The sequence below is a fragment of the Parasteatoda tepidariorum genome, chromosome 4 (genome assembly GCF_982258835.1).
Source record: "Parasteatoda tepidariorum strain Cologne lab strain chromosome 4, Ptep-v5.0, whole genome shotgun sequence".
NCBI lineage: Eukaryota > Metazoa > Arthropoda > Arachnida > Araneae > Theridiidae > Parasteatoda > Parasteatoda tepidariorum.
In genome coordinates, this window is record NC_141758.1 from 91,588,904 (window position 1) to 91,615,258 (window position 26,355).

The 26,355-nt window shown below is 30.9% G+C and overlaps 1 protein-coding gene across 7 annotated transcripts in view; it reads right to left on the reverse strand.

Annotated features, from left to right (window-relative positions):
• Positions 1-7,192: 7,192 nt before the first annotated feature.
• LOC107444543 (uncharacterized) overlaps positions 7,193-26,355 on the reverse strand; it is a 128,019-nt gene continuing 108,856 nt past the window's right edge. For 2 of the 7 annotated variants that reach the window (XR_011637056.2, XR_011637060.2), the window contains exons 2-3: positions 9,434-9,603; positions 7,193-7,365 (exon numbers count right to left, since the gene is read on the reverse strand). The gene's annotated coding sequence lies outside the window, so the exon portion shown is untranslated. Of the gene's footprint in view, positions 7,366-9,433; positions 9,604-10,746; positions 10,765-11,470; positions 11,489-14,097; positions 14,162-17,244; positions 17,264-18,114; positions 18,133-26,355 lie in introns of those variants that run through there. The other 5 variants (XR_001584140.4, XR_001584141.5, XR_011637057.2 and 2 more) reach the window with 5 other exon arrangements.

Below are 26,355 nucleotides of genomic sequence, written 5' to 3' on the forward strand. Positions count from 1 at the left end.
CTATGTTTTGGGGTTCAGAAATTCAAATCCATTGAGAGAAGGGTATGATTATTCAGATAAAGTATGTTTTTGTGTCTGATTCCGTAACTGGAAATATTGTCTCCTCGAGTTAATTAGCATATTTAAGGTCACCCCCTTGAACTGTTAAGATTGAGACCTGGAAGGTGAAAACCTGATCATTAGATCAAAAGTCATTCATGGTAAGCCGTTTATTTATTTATTTTTTTATTTTTTTTGCTCACTGTACCTATTACCAAAATTAATTATACATCACTGGCTTTAATAATAGAATGGCTATTTTTTAACGCTTGTCATTAATGAATTAATTTAATTTCTGCATTAATTTTTCTCTTCAGAGCGCAGCTTACTTTTTTTTATTTTTTATTTCGAGAAATACCTTTTACCAAAATCGTCTGCAGTTTCTTTTTTATCAATGGCTCTAAAATGGCGTTATAATGGCGCTAGTTCTAAACCAATGAGAAAATTATTTTTTTAAAAAATGTCTCTCCTGAAAGATCTAATCGGAAATTTTTTGACATTTTTTAGGGACGGGAGGCAAAAATTGTCCCTTTTACCCGCTGTCCGAATTTCAGGATGATAGAACTAATGGTTCTTTGAGTTGTGACAGACACACACAATTCTTCATTTTATTATCATCGATTTTTAACTTGCTGATGAATCCTTCCATTTAACATACTAAGTTTTCATATCATTTCATTTTAAAATTTATCTTTAACGTTTAACATAAAAGAAGCAATAGCAAATCCCTCTTTTGAGTTCTTTTAAAAAAACGTGCTTTTTTAACCCTTACAGTTTTTCCTTTCGTAGAACTCATCTTAATTACAGTATGTGTCCCAGGTGCATTGCTTAGAAGGTCCTATCATTAATTTCATTATTCAAAAATGCTCAAGACATCAATCATGGCATTCGCGGGAAATCCTGTCAGTGTCTTGTCATCGATCAAAAAACCCGTGCTATCTTCATCAAACTAGTTATTTTTTTCCTTCTACCTTAAAACTTATTTTTATTCTCGGTTTACGAACGCCAGACGCAAGTTCTAGACATTCACTACACCAAGCTTACCCGTTAACTAATGACGAGAGACCAAAGAAAAAAAATTAAACCCGAGAAGTAATAATAAGGGTCATAGAAGAATTGAAGTTGAATCTTCGCAGACTTGAATGCAAAGTGGTATTTTGTATAAAGTGATATTTACATTGTAAATTATTATAATAAATATTTGTTTCAAATGAAGTTCCAGGGTCAGGTATTTTTTTAAAACTTTAATTTATTCATAGTTCAATTTATTTTGATTCTACTTACACGTAGACAGAATTTATTATCGGAATCTTGGGAACTAGGTTTACTATAAGCAAGTATTTTGTATAGATTGATATTTATATTTTAAATCTTTATAATAAAGGATTTTTTCGAATGGAGCTCCAGGATTAAATATTTTTAAAAACTTTAAATTGTTCGTAGTTAAATGTATTCTACCTATATGGAGACAGAATTTAACATCTAAATTTCTGGAACCAGGTTTTAAAGTTAATTAATAATGAGCAATCCAAATAAATTAACACATAAAATAAAATAAAAAATTGCAAACTTGAATGCAATAGAGCGGCAATTATCCGTTCGACTGCAATTATACAATAGAGCGCCGATTATCCGGACCAATCGGGACCAAGGCTGATTCGGATAACGAAAAATCCGGTTAATTGGACAAATTTATTAAATGACTATAGGAATTTTTTAAATTAACTTCCCTTCGCAATTTTCTCAGGCTTAGGATTAGCAACTTTAGTAGTGCCTATTATGACATATTGCAAAATACCATGTTCAAAAGTTTAAATTTTTTCTAAATGTTATTGAAAAACTTTTACCTTTTTCCAAGTTACTTATAACCCACATTGAAACTGTGTGGAACGAATGTGAGGTACTTTTAAAGATCACCAAGGGGACAAAAGAAACCTTTTATCGACCACTATGGAATATTTTGAAAATAAAGAAGCATCTTCGTTAGAAACAAAAGAATTTTTCGGAAAAGGTGGGGAAAACACACGATTCTTGAACGATCCGGATAATTGAACAATCCGGTAAATCGGCTGTCAGATAATCGACGTTTCACTGTATTTAGTAAAAAGAGAATGATATTTGCATTATAAATAATAGTAAGGATTTGTTTCGAATGAAGTTCTTATTGGTTAACTATTCTTTAACTTCGTGCCATTTAACATAGTTTTAGCATGTGTATAATTCTGCAAGCACCAACAACAACCCAAGAGCAACGAAACAACAGCTTACGAAATAAAATTTCATAATCCAATTTAACTGTAAGCGCTAAAATTTCCTGTCTAAGCAACATCATTCTTTTTTTCCAGAAAACTGCAGAGTAGTGGATGCGGGAAGGAAAGAAATAATATTTCCGATTGCTTTTTCAGAACAAAAGATGCAACGACTCAATATTACGCTACTATGAAATTAATCACTAACTACGTAGTGATTGATTTCGCAGTACCCGGCACTTTTTACCATACTTATACGTACAACTTTTTACCGTACTTATACGTAGTACCGGGTACTTTTTATCATACTTATACTTACCACTTTTTACCATACTTATACGCAGTAACCGGTATTTTTTAAAATATTATGATAGTTTTGATTAAAAAAATTTCTCAGTGTACTATGTTTTCGTAACTTGAGATGGTTTACAAACGAAATATAGATAGTTTGCCAACAGTTTACGAAATAAAATTTCATGATCCAATTTAACTATAAGCGTTAATATTTCCTGTCTAAGCAACATCATTCTTTTTTTCCAGAAAACTGCAGAGTATTAGATGCGGGAAGGAAAGAAATAATATTTCCGATTGCTTTTCCAGAACAAAGGATGCAACGTCCTAATATCACACTACTATGAAATTAATCACTAACTACGTAGTGATTGATTTTATAGTAGAAGGTACTTTTTACCATACTTATACGGTACTTTTTACCCTATTATGATAGTTTTGACCATATTTTTTTCTCAGTGTACCACGTTTTCTTAACGTGAGATGGTTTACGAACGAAATATAAATAATTTGCCAACAGTTAACGAAATAAAATTTTATGATCGAATTTAATAATAAGCGTTAAAATTTCCTGTCTAAGCAGCAGCATTGTTTTCTCCAGAAAACTGCAGAGCAATAAATGCGGGAAGGAAATAAAATAATATTTCCGATTGCTTTTCCAGAACAAAAGATACAACGTCCTAATATCACGCTACTATGAAATCAATCACTAGCTACATAGAGATTGATTTCATAGTACAAGGTACTTTTTACCAGACTTATAAGTAGTACCCGGTATTTTTTGCCATCTTTTTCTCTCAATGTACTATGTTTTATTAACGTGAGATTTGCAGAAGAAATATAAATAATTTGCCAACAGTTTACGAAATAAAATTTTATGATCCAATTAAACTATAAGCGTTAAAATTTCCTGTCTCAGCAACAGCATTTTTTTCTCCAGAAAACTGCAGAGTATTAAATGCGGGAAGGAAATAAATAATATTTCCGATTGCTTTTCCAGAACAAAAAAGATGCAACGTCTTAATATCACGCTACTCTGAAATCAATCACTAACTACGTAGATTAAAGACCCCCAGAAACATTACGCAGAGTGTCCAAGCGCATACTAATTCGCGCCATCGTCCCCAATCAGGTATGCTTTTCCACAAACTTGTGCGTGAAGATTTGGTGTTTTGGAGAATCAAATGGCAGCCTTTACCACTCGCTTCTGCATACGTGTCATTAACTCTGCATTAACATGGGGTGATCGGGTATGGTGATCACGGAATTACAGTAAATTAGGCCGTTAAATGAATGAAAAGATATTAAGTTTGTTTTTTGATTAGTGTTAGATTTAAACTGATTGTTCGGAATTAATGTAAAAAAGTTATAAAATCGTGGTAATAAGGGAGGGTGTTTTTGCTGTGAATTTTTTTGACGTGACGATAACGGATTGGGTGCTTGCCAAGCAAGCTACCGAATTTCGAGAAAGAGAATCCATTTTGGACATGCATCCGATAAATATGGTAAATACGATGACCTCAGGGTTTTAAATCATTACAAACACCTTAAATGTAATATGCAGTGCTCACAGTATCTGTTTTTAATTATTTTATTTAGATTTGAAGAACTATAAAAAACGAAAAACTTATAATAGCCATTTTTTGAACATTTTTATAAACAAAAGCAATTTAATAAAATTCAATTAGAAATACTATTGTATGAACCGTTTTCTAGTTTAAAAGATAATACTTCCTATAAAATGTGGTTTTTTAAAATAAACTTTTTTATAAAATTTTTTAATGTTCTAAAAATTATTCTGGTAGAAATATTTTGTGAAACAGAAGGAAAAAAAAATATTGACATGATGGAAAAGGAAATATCCAATCAAATCTTATCCTAAAATTAAAAGAATTGATAAAATAATTTTTTTAAAAAAAGTACTTTTATTTGAAAATTTTACTTGGTTGAAAAATTTTTATTCGCAAAAATTATTTATTTTTAAAAAGCAGTTCCTATTCAAAACTATTTATGCCTGTAAAAATTGTTTATCTTTGAAAGGCAGTTTATTTTTACAAACTTTTTCTTCCTCTTCTTTTTTTTTTTTTATGCAAAAGCTATTTTTAAAAGGGAATTGTTTTCCAAAATAAACTATAGATTTTTGTATTAACTGTTTATGTCTGAAATGCTGTTAGTTTTTACTAATTACTTATTTTTGTAAAAACTGCTGAAGTTTGAAAAACAATTTCTTCTCACAATCTATTGGTTTCTAAGGAGAAGGAAATTTTTCATTTAAAAAAAATAGCTTCGATTCAAAAAGCATTTTGAAAAACTGCTTGGTCACTTAGTTCTTTCATTAAGCATAAAATAGCCCTTATCTAATATCATATAAGGATAAAATTTCCGTTATTTATGTTTTAAAAAAAAGACAGAAAAAAAAGACTGAATTTACTAATGAGTATAAACAGTAACAGTTCCGGTGGACTAGTTAATAGGCTAAGACCTAGTACTTACATACCCTTTGGCACACCTGTGTTCTTAAGAATAAAACAGGAAAAAAATTGAGGAAGGGGGGATTAAATACAGGGGGGCGAGTTGAGTTGTTCACCGACCTGTGATGTAACAAAAGACTTAAGAAAATGTATTCCATGTCCTTTCTTTAAGTCCAAGATTGAGAAGATCGTAAAAATGATGGGATGAAGGTACTAATTATTAATGATTTATTGTTGCCTTTTCAAGATCGAAGCCTTCAAAAGTGAATGCAGGGAGGGAACAGATAAATATTGCAACATTTCTAATGTTACTGAGTCTGTTTAAAACAAGTAGAAAGAAATTGATCATACTTTCCCCACATGCAACCTTCAACATTTTTCAAAATATTTACGAATCAGTTATAATTGGTGGTAGAAAACAGAAAAGTTCAAAATATTAACCTGGATTGTTATTAAATGTATATTTGTAAGAATAATATTTTCTCAGTGAGTGAGTACAATAAAATTATCGTGTTATGTGTGTAAAGCATCTTGCCTATTGTAATAAATACGACCAAATCGTATTTTATTCCAAGCATGCGCTTACCCAACCATCTGTTACCGATAAAGCTCGGAAACTGTTAACCCTTTAACGCAGAAGGGACACCTCTGTCCCTTTTATATATTTTTTTCCTGGCTCTCAAATTGCAAGCAAAAATATATTTTGGTATTTTTAAGTATTAAAAACAGTCTAATAGTTACTTAAAAAAATCAATCTAGATTAACGGAACACAGAGATAAAAGAAAACTCTGGAAACATTACTGTAACGCATGGCAATATTTCTGGTTAAAAAAATATCTCGCATAATTCTGGTTAATAAAACCAAAAATTTACCGTATTCAAGCAATATCATGAAAAAATTTCCAAATTTGACCAAGTTTAATCACATATGATAAAACTACACATTATGATTAATTTTACCTATATCCTTAACACAATTCTTCAGTAAAAATTGAGGGCTTTTCCGGTGCTCCCATAAAGCCAGAAAGAGTATAAATTTCACCATATTCTGGAAGTTTTGACTTTTTTTCCCTCAGTCTATGTGTTACTGGCGAAGTTCGAAATCCAGCATTGTATAGAATGCCTTGGCATTGTATATAATGCCTAAAACCAGCAGGCACTGCATGAAACGATTTATATTTCACACATTTCCTAGGCATTCTATAGAATGCCAAATGAGAAATCGGCAGAGTATAAAATGCATCTCCGATTCGTTTCGTAATATAATGAAATATAATTCAAAATGTCATTCAAGCCAATATTTTAACCAGGCTTAAACAAATTAAATAAAGCTGATTGAAAATCAAAAGCTCATTTTAATTAGCAATTAAACGTGTCAAGTAAATTTAAAAATTAATTTTTACTCTTAAATGTAAATACTCATTTACTTGGTTATAATATTTTTCAGTTCCTTAATAGTGTAATTGTGCTATATTAGCATGCTTTTATCATTTACTTTTATCACAAAATAAACATACTCTTTATTGTTCAACAGACAACCTAATCAATCATTAATGCTTGCTGTTGTTGTTGTTCATTTACGTCGCACTAGAGCTGCACAATGGGCTATTGGCGACGGTCTGGGAAACATCCCTGAGGATGTTCCGAAGACATGCCATCACAATTTTGATCCTCAGCAGAGGGGATGGCACCCCCGCTTTGGTAGCCCGACGACCTGCACGTGAAGTCGAGCACTTTACGGTACAACAGTTTAACGAGGACTAATACCGCACACCCTCGGTCCCTACGCAGGCTGATCCAAGTGGTCACACACCCGCACACTGACCGTAACCAGTGATGCTTGACTTCAGTGATCTGCTGGGAGCCGTGTCTTAACGATCAGTCCACTGCGGGACCATTTTTGCTTGCAATAAATAATTTAAAACATAACTATTATCATTTTTAGTGTTTGTTTTATCATTTTCAAATATATAAATATTAAAATTATCCGCATTTGTTAAACCGGTGAAAATTTTAAATATTGCTAATGATAATTCAACAAAAAATTGAAATTGGTTTATAAGATTCCCACGTGCGGGTGGTGATATTCTATGAAGGTATGTTTGATAGATTTTCAATGTCAGCAACTCAACACATAAACGTACACAAACAAATTTAGAATTTTATTATGTCTAAAAATATATTATATTATGAAATCATCACTTAATAAATGGAAAGTGGAAACTTGTTGCTGCAGTATTAACAGGGATGGGCGTCAGCATCTCCCTTTTTATTAGTGAGTTGGTCAGTCAGTAGGGATATGAATAATATGAATCTGAAATTAATTTTAAAAAAAATATTTTTATTTATGACAGTGAAAATATATTCAATGTACAAGAAATATGTAGAGTTTGCAAAACAAAATTGACCACTCTGAATAACTTTTGATCTTACGGCCGGATTTTCACGTATTAAGACGGAATTTTAGTGGTTTGAGAGAGTGAGACCTCAAATATGCTAATTAATCAGAACGAACGTTATTTTAAGTTACGAACTCAGAAACGTATTATCTCTGAACAAGCGTTCAATTTTTTTTGACGGCCTACAGCAGGGGTGGCGAACCTTTATACACCAACGTGCCATTTTCTCTAAAAAATTGCTTAATGAGGTCATAGACGTGCCGTCAAATAATTTTGACTTCGTGATTATTGGGAAAATAATAATACTAAATACTATCAACTCAGAACTCTTTATTTACATTGAAAAAAAAATACATTTTGCAATGTCTCAGTTATACAAGTAATTCAACTTAAAGTAACATGTGACTTGTTGCAGATTAGATGACCAATAACTTATATTAGGTTCTAAGATGTTAGTTTAAGCAGGACTGTTGATTTTTTTTTTGCTAGTTATTTGCTGTCAGCTTGTTTTTTACGGTTATTAATTGTTTTTAGCATTAATTTTTAATTTTTTTATTAATAATTGTTTAATATTTTGTTTGTTTTTTGTGAATTTTAATTTAATTGTTACATATGCTTCATAGCGTAATAACATTTGTGTAATAACAATTCATAGTGTAACAACAATTGTGATCGGTGGAGTGCCCAAAATATTGTGTCGCGTGCCATAAATGGCACGGGCCCCATTGGTTCGCCATCCCTGGCCTGCAGTATATAGAGGTACAATATATGACCTTCAGTATATGATCTACAGTACATAGAGGATAGCCTCAATCAGGAGGCCCCCAGGAGAGCAGTCCAAACCTAGGTTCTCTTAATGTTAATTTTATTTTTACGTATTTTGCCATATCTCAAGAAATTTTTAAGCGAATTGAATTTTTTTTTTGTTGCCTATAATCATTAAATTCGTTTGCCCAAAGATAATTCCATGCAAAATTGAACTAATAGCAAATATTTATTATTTCTCATTATTTTTATTAATAATGGTGAAAAGAATTTTTGAATTCTAAGGTATACAATTTTTTACAATAATTTTAACGACTGTAATTTTGTATGGCAAAATACAAAATTTGAGCGAAATTGTTTGGATAATTGATGAGAAATCAAATTTTCAAAAAGTGGTTTAGAAGATGTTCGCAGTTTTAAAAAAATATCTAACATTCAGCAATTTCAAACACAAATTTTTCTTGCGTTTATAATTGGGAGAAGTAGATATTTTTAAAATATATATATATATATATATATATATATATATATATATATATATATATATTTTCTAGTGCCTGCCTGTGTTAACATCCGTCAATTCAGGCATCTACAGGGCTATTTTGTTGACCTCTCTTTCAGGGGCACCATATTAGGTGGACCTTAGGTATTCTTTGGCCAAGAGGTGGGCCAACGTCGCTCCCACAGTATGGACAGATAGTACAGAGAAGGAAAGAACATCCATGCTTTGCCCGGGATTCGAACCCAGAACCTTTCTGTTGCAAGGACAGTTCCCTGCCCCCTACACAGGCCGGTCTCCTCACTGAAATATATTTTAAAAGCGATGATATTTGAAAATCTTGATTATGAAATACTCTTAATAATTTAGCAAGTTTTAAGCAAATGAAATAAATGTGTAACAATGAGATAAGTTGCATTTTAAACGGAAGTAAGCAACAAAATTAAGTATCATTCGCAGAATGCATTTCCTGAAAACGTTATAAGTTCCATGAAGCAAAATTTTCATTAAAAGACCCTTAGTTACAGTTTTTTGGCTGATGATTCTTAATATGTTACATAAAATGTTAATAAATTTTAAAAAAAATTACACCAACAAAATTTAATTAATAAGTGTGCGACGACAAAAGTTAGAGTTATAAGAAACTACAAGTTGCGAGAAAAATTAATAGTATATGGTAAATGTGAATTGTAAATAAATTGGTGGTAAATGTTACTTACGGATCCAATATCTTTTGGGGTTGGCAGAGTTCTACGATGAACTTGATTATCTAATGGATTATAATATAAAGCGTCAGTGGCTACCACAAAACATAAAATTGTAAGAGTCAAGAACAATATGTATCGAAGCATTGTCTTCATTTTTTCTTTCTAAATACCACAGCAATGATCTGTAAAAATGTAAACTAATGTAGCTCTTAGCAACAACAAACATTGAAAAGTGATTAAGCAATAAAATGCCTAAAGTATGAATAACAAGTAAGTTGATGATTATTCAAATAAATTATAATAATATTTTTAAATAAGCTGTCAAGAGAACTCCTCCTGACACCCGTCTCGCGTCGTGGCTGGTACTATGGTTACGAGGAGAGGTCACTTCGAATAGGGGTGTGTGGTGAATAGTTTTGTCTTTATCTTAGCATAGGTCCTCGTGAGTAAGCCAATCGACACCTTCTTTCCTCCATTTCCCCCCCATTAGAAATGTGTTCCCACTTGTTACCATAGCAGCAAACAGCCCCAGACTTTCGGTCTGGGGGAGTTCTCCTCAAAGTCGCGCTATATTGTTTGTTTGTTGTTTATTTACGTAGCACTAGAGCTGCACAATGGGCTATTGGCGATTGTGTGGGAAACATCCCTGAGGATGATCCGAAGGCATGTCGTTACAATTCTGATCCTCTGCTAAGGGGATGGCTCCCCGCTTCGGCAGTCCGAAGAGCTGCACGCGAAGTCGAACACTCCGCGGTAGATGAGTTTAACGAGGACCGATACCGCATACCCTTTTTCCCTTCGTAGCCTGATCAAAGTGGTCAACACTGACCGCAGTCAATAATGCTTGACTTCGTTGTTCTACTGGGAACCGTGTCTTACTATCAGTTCATTGAGGGCCTGACTACAATTGATGCAAACACGATAATAGAAATGATAGAATGAATACTAATTGAATTGATAAAATAAATAATAATATAATTGATGAAATAAATACTACTACTATTGATAAAATAAATAATAATAGAATTGATAAAAAGTTTTATACGATTGATGAACTAAATAATAATACTATTGTAAAAAAATAGTAATATGATTGATAAAATATATAACTCTAAAATTGTTTGAATAAATTAGATTATAAGATTGCTTTAATAAGAATGCTAGACTTAGCAATCTTATTGTAGCAATCGATTATCTTATTATAATCTAAATATCGATATTTTAATCGATATATTATCGATATATTAATCGCAATCTATCTTATTATAGCAATCTATCTTGTTATTGCAATAATAAGATTGCTAGACTTAGTGATAATCGTTTACTTCTGATAGAAGTAAATGATTCAGCTGATTGCCTTAACTGCCATCGAATTCATATGGTTGGTGACCTCCTCAAAAACTGCCCTAATGTTTCAACCTTTTTTACTGGTCCCTTACTCTATGGAAACTTATTCTTAAGCCATGCTTTTATCATATCTCTTCATTTTCTAGGGCTATTTGTTGACAATCGACGTCATCGTAACAGCGGATGTTGGAAAAAAGAAAAAAAATATTAAAGGATAATACGATTGGTAAAATTAATAATAATTGGACTTATAAAAATAAGTAATGGTTGTATTGCCGAAAATGTCATTTAATATATCTAATACAATACAAATACAAATTGTCATTGTCTAATACATTACAAATGCAAATAAAGTTATATATTAGAGTCTAAAAATAGCTGTGCCAATTTGCTTATATGTTTTTAAAATTATAATATTAAGATGGTTAGAATAAATGGTAATAAATAAGATGGCTCAATTATACAAGAAACGAATGAAATAAAAATAAAAATATGACCACCGAAGTCGACGTCTTCAGGGGGTACCGGCCTCGGTAGCCATTAAAAACAAAACCATTTCTATTTGAGGAATAAGCAAATGCTTGAAAAATCTCCCTCAGTACCCCGATGGTTCTGTATAGAGGTCCAGGAAAAACAGGATACATTCAAAATAATTAACAAATTAAGAAAAGAAAATCAATCAAAATCATCAGAAAAACTCACTAAGTCACAGGTCAAGCATCAACTTCAAAAGCAAGTAGAGGAAAAGAAAACACTAAAAACTGAAAAACCAACGCCCCCTATTATAATGCGCAGAAGAAGTTTAAAATGAAATGGAAAAGGTCAGGAGAAAGTACCCCGATGGTTTACGTAGACAAATAGAATACTTAACTGGGGCTGCTCAGTTAAGACTAGAATTGCGCCCTGTTAAAAGAAAAAATTATATAAAAACTTAGAAACCATCAATCATTTTTTGATCAAGATGGTTAGAATAAATGGTAATAAATAAGATGGCTCAATTATATATGTTTTTGAAATTATAATATTAAGATGGTTAGAATAAATAGTAATAAATAAGATGGCTCAATTATATATGTTTTTGAAATTATAATATTAAGATGGTTAGAATAAATGGTAATAAATAAGATGGCTCAATTATATATGTTTTTAAAATTATAATATTAAGATGGTTAGAATAAATGGTAATAAATAAGATGGCTCAATTATATATGTTTTTAAAATTATAATATTAAGATGGTTAGAATAAATGGTAATAAATAAGATGGCTCAATTATATATGTTTTTAAAATTATAATATTAAGATGGTTAGAATAAATGGTAATAAATAAGATGGCTCAATTATAAATGTTTTTAAAATTATAATATTAAGATGGTTAGAATAAATGGTAATAAATAAGATGGCTCAATTATATATGTTTTTAAAATTATAATATTAAGATGGTTAAAATAAATAGTAATAAATAAGATTTCCAATTATAACGTAATTAAAATAATTAATAATTTTGATAATATGAAAAGTAAAGGAACTTGAAAATTATAGTATGAGGGATAAAATAATCACAATGATTGATAAAAAGTTAATGATGATATAATAAATTTACGTTCCTCTGTTTAAATTCACGCGAAGGATATTATTGTAATAGAAGTAATTTCTTCCGTAAGATTCGATAAACCATGCCCAAAATTCTTGCGGTCAAAGTTTGGGGCACTATAGATAGTTTGAAAACATTTGAGGGGATTTGGTTTTTTTTCTTCTTTTTACATGTAAAAGCAACAGTCTGTCTGAATGTAAGTTTACTAATAGCTTGAGAATGGGATCACAGATTTGAATCGTTTTTTTTTTTCTTCCTGCAGCTAGCAAATTCTCAATCACCTTTTTCCGGCAATATGTGATTCGAACACAGTATCAAAAATAAGAAATTTCTAAGATGAAAACTGTTAAGACATGAGCGACCAGAGAAATAACATGTTTACAAAATATTTTAAAAAATAGAAACAGACAAAAACAGTAAAAAAATAAAAATCAAATATCCAGCAAGCTTGCTAAACGCATATTTTAAATGCAGAAGAAAAACTGGTAGAAACAAATATCCAAACTGACATAAATTATCGAAGATTGTGAAAAAGATTACATTTCCCCGTCAGTGATACTGCATAACATAAATATAATTATTCTTATTCGTCTGAATTTCAAAGCCCTTAAAATTTAAATTCGAATACTAAAAAATTTTACAGCAATCGTTCCCACATCTTCTTTTGATAGCGAATTTTAAACTCTCACACTTTATATCAATATACTTTGAATAAATACATCATAAATTTATAAATTTAAAAAATCTAAAAAGAAATCAGTGCTAATCAGTTATTGGTGCCTTGAAGCAAAGTTCGTCAACAAGTAAAACAACATCAAGTTCTAATTTTAAAAAAGTTACTGCTACAAATAAGGCACATTGATGCATTTAATATAACAATATTGTGAATATTATTCATAGCGATAATTAATGAATGTTGCTGAACTTTATTAGGGCTACAAAAATAAGGATTATTAGTCTGGGCAATGATGTTCGCGTGAGTGGTACCTCTATCAACGTATGGTTATGATGAGGGTAATGATGTTTGTGTGAGTGGTAACTCTATCAACGCATGGTTATGATGAGGGTAATGATGTTTGCGTGAGTGGTAACTCTATCAACGCATGGTTATGATGAGGGTAATGATGTTTGTCTGAGTGGCAACTCTATCAACGTATGGTTACTATAACCTATAAGTGGAAGATGAGAAGATGGGTACCAACAGCGGATAATTACCCCAAAGGCACAGTGCGAAAAAAAAACTGATTACCCTAAGTAACTTTTGTTCTAATGATCAGATCTTTATCCTTTCAAATGAAATTTATTGTCTTGCAGAATTAATAAAAGCAAATGAGTGTACAGCTAGCCCTCAAAGGCATCGTTGAGATAATTATTATTGTTATTTTAATGTCAACAAATGTTGCACTAAATATTTCAATTAAAATTTCACTGCGATACCGTAAGCATGCAAGAGACAAAAATTAAATCATCTCTCACCTCAGAAATATGATTTTATTATATTTACATACTGTTTTGATTTTTTACTATGTGATTTTGAATATAGAAAAACTTAAAATTCTGTCTTTTTTAAAAAACAGATCGATTGATCGTTGGGAGCGGCTTGTATTTAATAAAATAAAAGCATTAGTTTTATAAATGATCTTTGGGATAAGAAAGTCAAAAATGATTGTTTAAAAGTTTTGCACTAAAACCAGGTAAACGGCTTCACGACAAAAGAAAAAAAATGGTGGAACTTACTTTTATTCAAAATGTGATTTCAGATGTGATAGTATTACCTTTATATATTGCTGAAAAAGCAATAAACTAAAATTTCAAGCTGAATTATTCGAGTTTTATATTTAGAGAGCAAATATGTCTTTAATGAAATGACTCACGAACGACGCATTGGCGCAACTGTTAACATGATGTTACAGCTTTGCCGATTCGATAAAATGGCATTATTTTTAATACTTTTGAGATTTTGTCGTTACCTTAAATGTTCTTTTTTAGCAATTCTAATTTTATTAAGTATTTTATTGGAAAATAATTCATAAAAGGGCTTTCGAAATGGAACATTTATTTCTGTGTTAAAAATATATTTTATTGAATGATATCGATTTATCCAAAAGACAGCAGCGTGAAAAAAATTAAATTTATTTGCTGTTTAAATTTATTTGATAAAATTAAATTTATTATAAGAAATAAGTTGATACTTTGGAGACATATATTTCTTTTATATTCGAAAAGAGTCTCTTTGACAGAACATTTTATAGGTGAAGGTTGGGGTGGTTCCTTTGTTACACCTGCAGTGTATATACCACTACAAAAATAGCATACTACCTCTACAAAAATGTAGTGTACATACACCACCAATTCCATAGTATATAGGACATGTTAACTAGATTCTATGTTGGGGTACCTTTTTATAAATGAAGGTTGACATTGTCGTCGATAACCTTCTCCCCACATTGGTGACCCGGACGAGATGTGGACATGCCTACTTTGATGGATGGTCCACATTGAACAGTTGACTTGCTACTTGTGAGTGGGACATTATCCTTCTCACGCTGTTGCTTCTCAGTCTCGATCACACACAACGTATACACTCGACTGCTAATGGCTACACAGAAGAGACTACTACCGTGAACCTAATACAGCTCTCACAATCAGCACTCAAAAAGTACGGTGATCTTAATCCAGCTCTCCCGGCTTCGCACAAAACAGCAATGAATCAACTAGTGGTATCCGTTCATCGAATTCTATCACAGATATAATTCTGGTGGGGGAGTACTGTAGCGTATCTACCACTACAAAAATATAATTCCAATTCCCTAGTATATAAGACATGTTAACTAAATTCTCTGTTGGGGTACACTTTCATAGATGAAGGTTGACATTTTCGATAACTACTAGCCCCACACACCTTACAAAATTAACGTGTTCATAGTTTCGCATAATTCTAGTGTTCGTCTTAAGTTTTTTTTTTTTTTTAATTATTGTGAATTAGTGTAGTTTAGATAAAAAAAAATATAGTAATGAATGGTAAGATATAGAATAATAGTAAAATATTGTAATAATTACATCAAACTGTTTCTTAGTGTTATTTCTCGATAGATTATCCAAGAAAGTTAAATATCTAGAAGTGAAATACCCTAGAAGTTAAATATCCTACAAGCTCGCTAAACGCATAGTTTAAGTGCAGAAGTAAAACTAGTATCAACAAAATGCAAACTGACATAAGTTATCGAAAATTGATAAAAAGATTATATCCCCCCGATTATACTGTTTAACTTAAATATAATTATTCTTATTCTTCTAAAAGGCATTTAAATTTCAAATCCCTTAAATTTATTAAATTCGAGTGCTAAAAAATTTTATAGTAATCGTTTTAACATCTTTGTTTGATAACAAATTTTAAATTTTTAAACTTTAGGCCGGGATAGCCTGGTCGGTAGGACGCTGGGTCCATGTCCGAGAGTTCGTGGGGTCAAACCACGCCGGCCGAAGACTCCCCGTGTAGTAAATGGTGACTGATGCACGTTAAATCTGTCGAGTGGCAAAGTCCTCCATGTTCCCATAACAAATCAATAACTCCTTTGGGTACTGGATTGGAGATCGATCGTTCTCTTATCCAGGTCAAAAATTACGGTCTGTGGATGAATGAATGGATGTATGAATGGATCCGCCCTATAAACGGGTGTGACGTGTGTGTGTGGCTAAAGACGAATTCTTGGCCATAGATGGCGCCACTAAAAAGCAATAAACGCATCCTCTGCCTTAAATTTGCTCGGTTTCACCAAGCAGGCTTGCTAGCGTGGCAAGTCGCATTAGAAACAACAACAACAAATTTTTAAACTTTATATCATTATACTTTGAATGAATATATCATAGATTTATAAACCTAAAAAACCTAAAAGGAAATCAGTGCTAATCAGTCATTGGTGCCTTGAAGCCAAGTTAGCCAACAAGTAAAACAACATCAAGTTCTAATTTAAAAAAAGTTACTGCTACAGATAAGACACATTGATGCATTTAATATAAAAATATTGTGAATATTATTCATAGCGATAATTAATGAATGTTGCTAAACTTTAATTGGGCTACAAAAATAATGACACCAGTGTAGAAATTATTGGAAGCCAATATAGAATTACTTAAGGGGGAAAATGTACCATGATATTAAAATTTATACTCATTAGTTTTGGTTAATACGTTTGTGTGGGTGATAACTCAGAAAAAAAAATCAACGTATGGTCATTATAATAAGTAGAAGATGTGTGTCAACAGTGGATAATCGCCCCAAAGGTACAGTGCACAAAGAAAAAAAAACTTTCTACCCTAAATAACTTATGATTTAATAATCGGATCTTTACCCTTTTAAATGAAATTTATTGTCTTGATGCAATAATAAAAGAAAATGAGTGTACGGTTTGCTCTCAAAGGCATCATTGAGATAATTATTATTACTTTTTTTAACGTTTTGCTAAATATTTCAATTACAATTTCACTGCGGTACCATAAGAACATGTATGAGACAAAAATTAAATTCACTCTTACTTGTGCAGTATGAGTTTATTATATTTACTCATTTTGCTCTGTTCTGATTTTTATATAGCTGTTTTGAATTTTTACTGTATGATTTTGAATCTCGAAAAACTTAAAATTCTGTCTTTTTTTAAAAAGAAGATCGGTTGACCGTTGGGAGCGGCTTGTATTTAATAAAATAAAAGCACTAGTTTTATAGGCATCTTTGGGATAAAAACGTCAAAAATGATAGTTTATAAAGTTTTACATTAAAATGATAGTTTGATGATAGTGATAGTTTAAATGAAGTTTTATGCTAAAACCAGGTAGCACGCTTCAAGACAAAATAATAATAATAGTAATAAAAACGGTGGAACTTACCATTGTTCAAAAGACGGTTTAAGAGGTGTGATTTGAGAGTTCTTGCCATAGACAAACTAAACTTAAACGTAATTAGAAGCGAAATTAAAAGTATAAGAAATATATTCCGATGTTAAAAAACAATGAAATAATTGCCAAAATAATTAAATTTATTTTTACGCGAACTGCTTTTAAGGAAAGTAAATTTAGCCACCTATTTTAAACAAAAACGTGCGCCTTTGATAAAGCAAATCACTTATAGTAAAATCGCAAATAAAGTCAAATGATAGACTAAGTTTCTTAATAATAAAGAGTTAGAGAAATATATGGTGCATTTCAGTAAATTTAATTACTATTTCGCTATATAAAATAAATATCCCCAGAAACTATAAAAAATGATTTAAGGACCTATAAAATTTTATTGCAATCACTTTGATGATTCTGATTCGCGTCGAATACTATTTGATTGAAATCAGAATAATTTGATTTTGTTAAACCTGTTACCGGACCAGCCTCGTCTAAGGTTTCTAATTTAAAAATATTTAATGGATTTCTTTTTAACGTGATGAATATGTTATGAAATTGTCATGAATCTGAATAACATATCAATAAGCATTAAGAAAAAGTTCTGAAATATATGCATCTTAACCTTGATAGGAATGTCAAAAGAATATGCGAGTTGTAAGCCACTCACGTAGCCGTAATGGAAAACTGTAACAAATATCGTCCATAATAATTGTTCACTGCCATATAGTATCTCTAATCCGAAAGCGTATACCACAACTTATCATTGTCCTTTTGTGTCTTTACCGCAATAATATAACACAAAAGACTTTCTCCTAGACATAATCTCTTTACCAAGGACCACCAAGTCCTCAAAAATGTACTCACGTAGATATTTCCTGGTGCAAGCCGACTTCCTCGCTACGTGCCCGGGCGTAACAGCAGACGAGAAAAATCTCAACCCAAAGAAGCAACAAAAAGAAGCAGTCTCTAGCCGCCATCTGAAAACGTGATGCTATAAAAAAAACCAGTAGCCATCTTACAGTGAAATCGAAAGCTCCGCTAACATACATTTCAACATATCACGTTTTGCACATATTGGCGAACGGTCAGATAGATCGACATAGCGAGTAGAATATCTCGTACGGGGGAGAATATTAAAATAAAAAAAAGAACAATAAGGTATAATAGAATTCTGGGCACAACTTCAGGGCTCAGTACGTGAACTCCCTACATAAAGCCAAAGGATTGACCCCGGTTAAGCGAGCCACTATAAAAATAACTTAAACTGCGGTTTAAAAGGTGGTAATTGAGTTTTATAGAGATGATATTATGAAAGTATAAAGAGGGGAAACTTTCACCAGCGCGTTTGACGAGTTTAGTTGTTTTAAGACTTAGCGTTCTCTAAGCCTGTAATTGGATTTTATCCGCTGATTGCGAGGTGCTGTATCTTCGTCGAATTCTAAGTAGATTTTCGATCAATATTCGAAGCCAGTCGTTGGTGTTTGACATAGTATTAAATTTTTTTATTTATTTATTATATCTAAAACAGATATTGAGTAACATTTTAGGTTTGGCCGCTGTAGACACAAGATGTTTAAAGATCTGCTCTATATCCATAGTTTTAGGAAGAGGAGAAAAACGGTAAGATATCTTTTGAGTTATCACAGCACTTTTTTATTTCAATATTCAGGTCATTTGTATCAAAAACTTTCTTCCAAATAAGCGCCATCGCGTTATACTACATTGCCATCGTTTAAGCTTAAATTAATAGCCTAAAGAATTCACGTAAAAATTAAGCGACTATGCATAGAATTTTGTTGAAATGGATAAGCATAGCATAATTTATTAGACAGTTAATGCTAAGAATATAATTTAGAAGAAAAAATTTGATTACTAATTTACAAAGTACTAATGTAAGTTAGATAAATAAAGAGCGTGGTAGTTATAGTAGAATAGTTTTATGGTTAACGTTTGTTTATTTCTAACTTTCGTTCTAATAAACGAAAATCATGTGAAAAATTAAATTTTCGAGTTCATTCAAAGCAAGACAAACTTTTATTATCCCGTTTTCTTTTTTTTTTCATGACATATTTCAAACATTTGTGGTAACAAGTTTAAAGAAGATCTTAAAATATATGGTTTTGTTTATTACGGTGTCAAAAAAATTAATTTAAAAAAAGAAATTTTTAAAGATAATTGCAGTGATTTTCCAATGCAGTTAAACTTTTATAAACTTGTTTTTGAGGCAATTTTTTTAAAAAAATATAATAAAGTATTAGTCATTTGTTAGTTTCTATATTCTAGCAAATTCTTATTTGTATTTAATTCTATCAAACATCAGATGATCTCATAAATCCGATACTGCTTTGTAAACTAAATAAATATACTTTCTTCTTTACGAGACATCTCTTTACACTGTCTCTAATATAACTCTAATACATCTTCTTTAAGATAATGTAATTATGTATTTCCAATCCTTTTCGCTCTCAACATTATCAACCTTATCACTCTCAACGTAACAGTTTATCGCTTTCCACATTCTTAAATTTTTTTTTTTTTGGGGGGGGGGACTGGGACACGGGTGTCAAATTTATATTTTTTTCTGATGCTTTAATTACGCGTAAAACCATTTTTTTTTATATCTTTTAATTATAAAAAAGTATAATAGTTTCTAAAAAAACTTCTAGATTATTAAAGTTATATTTGTACTAAAATATAAAATCCAAAAAAGTAGCATGATTTTTTTTTTATATTTAAAAATTTATAAATATTTGATTTTGTAATTTAAAGGAATTTCAATGATTTGTGATTCATCGATAAAACCAATATACGCCCTATTGTTATGACTAAACACATGAAATAATAAAATATTTAAAACGATAATTAGATGAATACATTTAATTTAGGTGTTTCTATTTTATTTTATAACTGGTATTGAACCGATGATCCAATTCTCCGTTTACGACTATCAACATTCAACTCCCTAGTCTTGTAATTTGAACCCAATCCAGAAGACAAGGGAACCCCTGAAAATTTTTCGTCAGCCCTGTAAGAGGTGCCAACCGGGAGCAGAAATCGTATCAACACCGCTGTGATTTAATCATGGCATGGGTCAACCACATTGGGAGGCGATTGCTCTATCCTTTGACCCATCAAGCTCTATTTTAAGTATTATAAAAATTTTAATGAATATATCTTAATTTTATTTTTAAAAGATAGAAATTTAATTGAATTCACGTTTGACAGAGCGTAACATGAAGCACATTATTTCCTCTTACAGTAAATTTAAAGTAATTATCTAAATTTTCATGTGTGTTCTCATGTATTTTCATGTCTTTATGCCGTGGGGGGATACGATGTAAAAATTTTAAATTATTGACACAATACATTTAGTTAGACCATTCGTAAAAATAATCTTTCGTGATTAGTATTATAAATTTATAAAACAAACTTGACAGAATTATGCATGAAATATAGAGATGTACAGGGCGGAAAAAACCTGAATAACTTATAATATAATGTAACTTATAATATAATAGAATAAATATTTGATATAAATAATAATATTGTTATAATAGCTTATTATATTTATTTTGACAATTACGTCATTTGATTTATTTTGCTATATTTCTACCAATAATTACTGTAATTCATTAACATTTACCATACAAGAGAAAATATCTAATATATCGGTTATTTCGTTTATTTTTTTTTTTAATCTATTCTTAATATTTTGATTATAATAACGAACAAAATTAAAGAGAATTTTTTTTTTCATTTTTGGTATATTTTTCTCAACTATATTCCACAGACAATGGGTCAACCATCTTTAAAAAAGCAAAAAAAAGTTACAGTATTACACAAATAAATAAATAATAATAAATTGCATGGAACAAAAAATTCACAATTCATAAAAAGAGAAGAAATAAAAAAAAGATAACGGAATTAGGGAAAAATGGAATTAATTTCGAAAAACCAATAATGAAGGAAACCAATAATTCTAAAAACCAATTCAAAACCAAAAACCCTTCAAAACCGAAAAACCAATAATTCTTTACGACATCTCTGATCATTCGATTATCAAGATTAGGACAATGTATTACGTAAATATTGACATTTAAAATTACGTGAACATCATAATATCGTCAAAAGTATCTAACGTTAATTCAAAAATAACACCATAAACTCTGAAAACATACCAAATTTTTCATTACGAGAAAATTTTCTATTAATATAAAAATAATTAACTATATCATTTATCTACTTTGAGTAATATCCAAGCACTTCCGCTGTAAATATTATTATAAAATCCATTAATAAAAACGTAATAGGATTTATGATAATTTGAACTCCCACTTATTCAACGACTAAGATTAATTATTTTCAATCAACATAAGTAAGTTAGAAAACTTAATTTAAAATATATTTGAGATTTCTTCCTAAAGATTTTAAAACTCACGAAGGAGTGCCTAAAGTCATCATTTAAACATTAACTTAATCGAAAAAAAAAAAAAAAAAAAAACAGATTTGAAGATGCTGAAAAGTTGACAGATATTAATTTTATTCTTTTATCAGCATTTTACATTCTAAATGATTTAGTCAAACAATATTTTTGAAACATTTGTTTTATATTTGATTAGTTACTAAGGACCTCCGCCCCCTTCTCGCTTTGCTCACCAACTCCCACGATTGTTTCGTAATCAATTTCATTTCTTGACAAAATAAACAGATTGTTTCACCAAGACTAAAAACTTTTCAGTTAAAAAATCTCAAATTTTCTTTATTGTATTAACATTTTGAATGCCACACTAATTTTACATGGTTTGCTCGTCTGGCCAAACGGTAAATAACTACAAACTAAATTTGCAAATAATAGACAGATTTTGCTAGTTTTTTTTAAAGGTTTAGCATGACATATCTAAACAAAGAGGGGAGTTATATAAGCCTACGAATTGTTTAGAAATAGTGGTGAATTAAAATCGACTAAATTGAATTTATTAAACCAAGAATCACAATTAATAAACTACCACTAGAAAATATTTATTCGCTGTCCGGAACAAGTTGGCATCTCTGTGTATATAAATAAAACTATTCTTGTGTGCCCTATATTGCATTAATTTCTTCACTCCGTTTTAGTAACGATAATAATATTTTAAAAAATTAAAAATTTACTCGAATTATGTGTTTCTAATAATTAAGGCCCGGATTTTGATGACATTTGCATTTTTTTGCATTTTTTACATTTTTGAAAATTTTTTGTCCTTTCGAGCATTTTTTTAGATTTATAGGGCATTTTTCATGAAATTTTTTGGTTTATTTTGCATTTTAAGACATTTTTCCAATTTTTTGTTAATTTTTTCCAATTTTTATTATTTTTTCTATCATTTTTTTATTATTACACTGGCTTCCAAACAGTGAAGAAAATCTCTAGGATATTAACAGGTGAAGCAGCATCTTTTCAAATTGCAGAAGAATTGTCAGTAAGTGAGACCGTCTTTTTCAAGTACGCACCAATAACATCAGTAGACGTTGAAAGAAGCTTCTCCAGGTATAAAAATTTACTTTCAGACAGGAGACGCTCGTTTACATTTCAAAATATCCACAACAAAAATTAAATAATCCAATGCAATTCTGATATTTAGTAATATTATGAGATGGAAGTTGTTATATTCATTAAAGTTTCTATACAAAATGAAAATATTTTGGAGTCAATATATTTTCCTTTTTTGTTGTTGTTATTTTAGGATATAAAACATATTTTTCAAACTTTAATGAACGTAGAACAAGTATTGCATTGCTTTATATTTTTTGAAATGACTCATAATAATTTTAAAGAGTAAAACATTGTTTTAGTTAAATATTTTTAATTTATTTAAATCATGTCATAAGGCATTTTCAGCGAAATTTTCGCATTTTTCGCACTTTTTAAGGGCATTTTTTGCACTTTTTAAGGGCATTTTTTGCACTTTTTAAGGGCATTAATTGGGATTTTTTAGGTCATCAAAATCCGGGCTCTACTAATAATCTTGGCTTCGCCGGCTACCAGTGACACCCGTGGCGCTACGAACAAACTCAGTGCCGGTCACTGGTGACCCCATGGCATTCCATGTGCTAAAAACATTTGATTCCCGACTGCAGTTTGAAATGTTTCTCGAAGACGAGGGTTCCAAGCCCCCCTGTACACTGACGCCCACCAACCCCGATGATTGCTTAGTAAAAATTAATGTTCCTTAGCATGAAACAGTTGTACATATTTAAGTAAAAAAATCTGTACTGAAAAGAACCCTTGACCCACCACTTCCTATGTTCAAATATCCCCCCCTTATGCTACTATTAAGATCTATTAATGAACATAAATCGTTTTATAAGTAATCATTCTTTGAAATGACATTTAAAATTAAAAGTTTATTGTCATTGAGGAGATTTAATTAATGTGGACCATCCACGTCCGGGTCACCAATGTGGGGATTTTGATAATCGACTATGTCAACCTTCATCTATCAAAAGGTACCTCAAGATAGAATCAAGTTAACATGTCTTATGGTTGGTTGGTTGGTTCTAATGCCACTTGCCACACAGGCAAGCTTGCTTGGTGAAACCGAGCAAATTTAAGGCAGAGTGTGCGATTCTTGTTTTTCAGTGGCGCCATCTATGGCCAAGAATTCGACTTAGCCACATCATACGTCACACCTGTTTATAAGGCGGATCCATTCATACATCCATTCATTCATCCACGGATCGTAATTTTGACCTGAATCAGAGAACGATCGGTCTCCAATCCAGTAACCCCAGAGGTATTGATTTAACATGTCTTATATACTAGTGAATTGGTATTTAATATTCACAGTGGTAGTTATGCCACATTATAACAAATTCAATGAGTTCACCACTGTAATTTAATATTTTTGCTTACTAGACAAACTGATGTGTATCGTAAATACTATTTTTGCGTTCATCACTTTGTGCATGAAGCATGAGTTAAGTTCTAAATCATTTAACGAATCTCTTTAACAGTAATTCATAACGGTATATTAATGTAATTTGCACCAAAGAATAATAATTGTAAGACAGTTAATAAGATCAGACACCAATTTAAGCAACTTTATCCTAAAATATAACGCATAATTACGTTATTCTAACAGTAATAATAATAAAAACAATACTCTTAAACTCCTAATTTAGAAAATAAAATCAAAAACGTATTATTTACCGTATAGGTATTAATAACAGTATTACAGTATATATCCCTAATATTTTTTTTTTCTCCAAGGGCAGTCACTGAATTTGAATCTTTGCCTATACTATGCCAGAATTGTTGCTCATTTCGCGTTACCCAGTGGGCACCTGTGAACCAAAGTCACGGAGGCGAGCAACATTGCCCACGCCACACTGCCACAAATCCGTTTATAGGGTGGGCCACATTCACACATCATACACACACACAACAGAGGACAGCACAAAGAGAGAGAGAAACATCCATGCCCAGGGCGGGAATCGAACCCGCAGCCTATGGCTTCGCAGTCAGGCACGCTAACCGCTCGGCCACCAGGCCGGCGTATCCCTAATCTAAATACCTTTAAATTGGGGATGCAGAAATATTTATAAGAAAACAATACGGGTAGACTATACTTGAGGATGCCCCCGCCAAGTTGTGATCGCGATTGATCGCCAAGCTGGGCGATGTTGAAAACCAATCGTGATTCTGATTTGTTTAGATTTTAATCGTGATTCTGATTAGTTTAGAATTTAGCGTTGTTTTTAAATGAATTTTTAAATGTAATTTCAGAGATCCGTTTGTTCTACTTTGGATACCGGCTGATAAGGTTATTTTTGCTTCTGGTACTAAAAAACAATACTGTCAATAAGATAAATCTTAGGCTTCTGTACGATTTTAATAATAATGAAAAAAAAACAGTGATTGACTGGTGTATGAATGAAGGTTTAATTAGTAATAGATATAAATGTCCTGTTTGTGGGTTACCACAGCGTTCAGGGCAAACAAGTATGGCGCCAAACAAAGGTCGCCAATTTCGCCAAGGGGCACCCTCAAGTATATTTTCTCCTTAATATATTATAAAGAACGTAAACACATATTTCCAGAAAGTAACCAATTTTAACGTAATTCTTTAACGCAACGTAAATTTAGAACACAACAATTTTCTTATTGCCAGATTACCAAACATTATATATCTCGTTGTCATAGAAATACAAGTAAATATCTTTGGAGTCACAGCAACCTTAATGACTTATATCAATTTTATGCTGATGATAACCAAAGCAATATAAAAATTAAAATACTGGATTTTAACATGTGATTTTTCCGGACAATAAAAATACACCGACAACGATGGAAAACTGCGACACCATCATAAGACTTTTATAAATAGTAAGAGTCCCAGATTAAAACTTCACCATAAATTACCTTTGATTAAAAAATTTTTTAAGTTTTATATGTTTTATTTATTCTGAAAATTGTTAATTTTTGCAAGTTAAAGAAATCTCAGATAGCAGTATAAGGTTGATTTTAATGTAAATATTAATTTTTGTCACAAAGCGCAGCGAGGTTTCTTAACGATAAACGAATAAATTCTGCAAGTTTGAAACAATGTTAAATTTAACTATTTTAGTTTACTATGAGGTTCGAATTGAACTTGCAAAAACAACCCTTTTATATCGAAATTGAATCTACCTTTGTAAAGCAAGATTGGAAAAAGCTTTTGAAGTCGAGAAAGAATCATCATTTTCAAATCAAGTATTGAATGGGTTCTCAAATCAAGTTTAAATTCACCTACTCGAAATTTATTTTAGATTCATTTTATAATCATTGCTAAAACAAGATTTATTTACTGAGGCTCTATATATTTTCCTTAACACTTAAAATGTGAAGCTTGTCCTGATCCTTAAAATTTCAACAGAAACTAATTGTTGCATTTGAGAGTTTGAACAATGCTAGAAAGAAGAAAAAAAGAGGCAAAAAAGGGTTTACAGCAAAAACTAAAAAAATGAGATTTTTTGTAAAGTTTTGTCCATGTTTTTGTTCAATCTTTAAGGAAACAAACCTAGTATGCTAATAGTTCAACTAAGTTTGTTTAAAAAAAAAGGAAAAATTAATTAGTCAACCTTTTT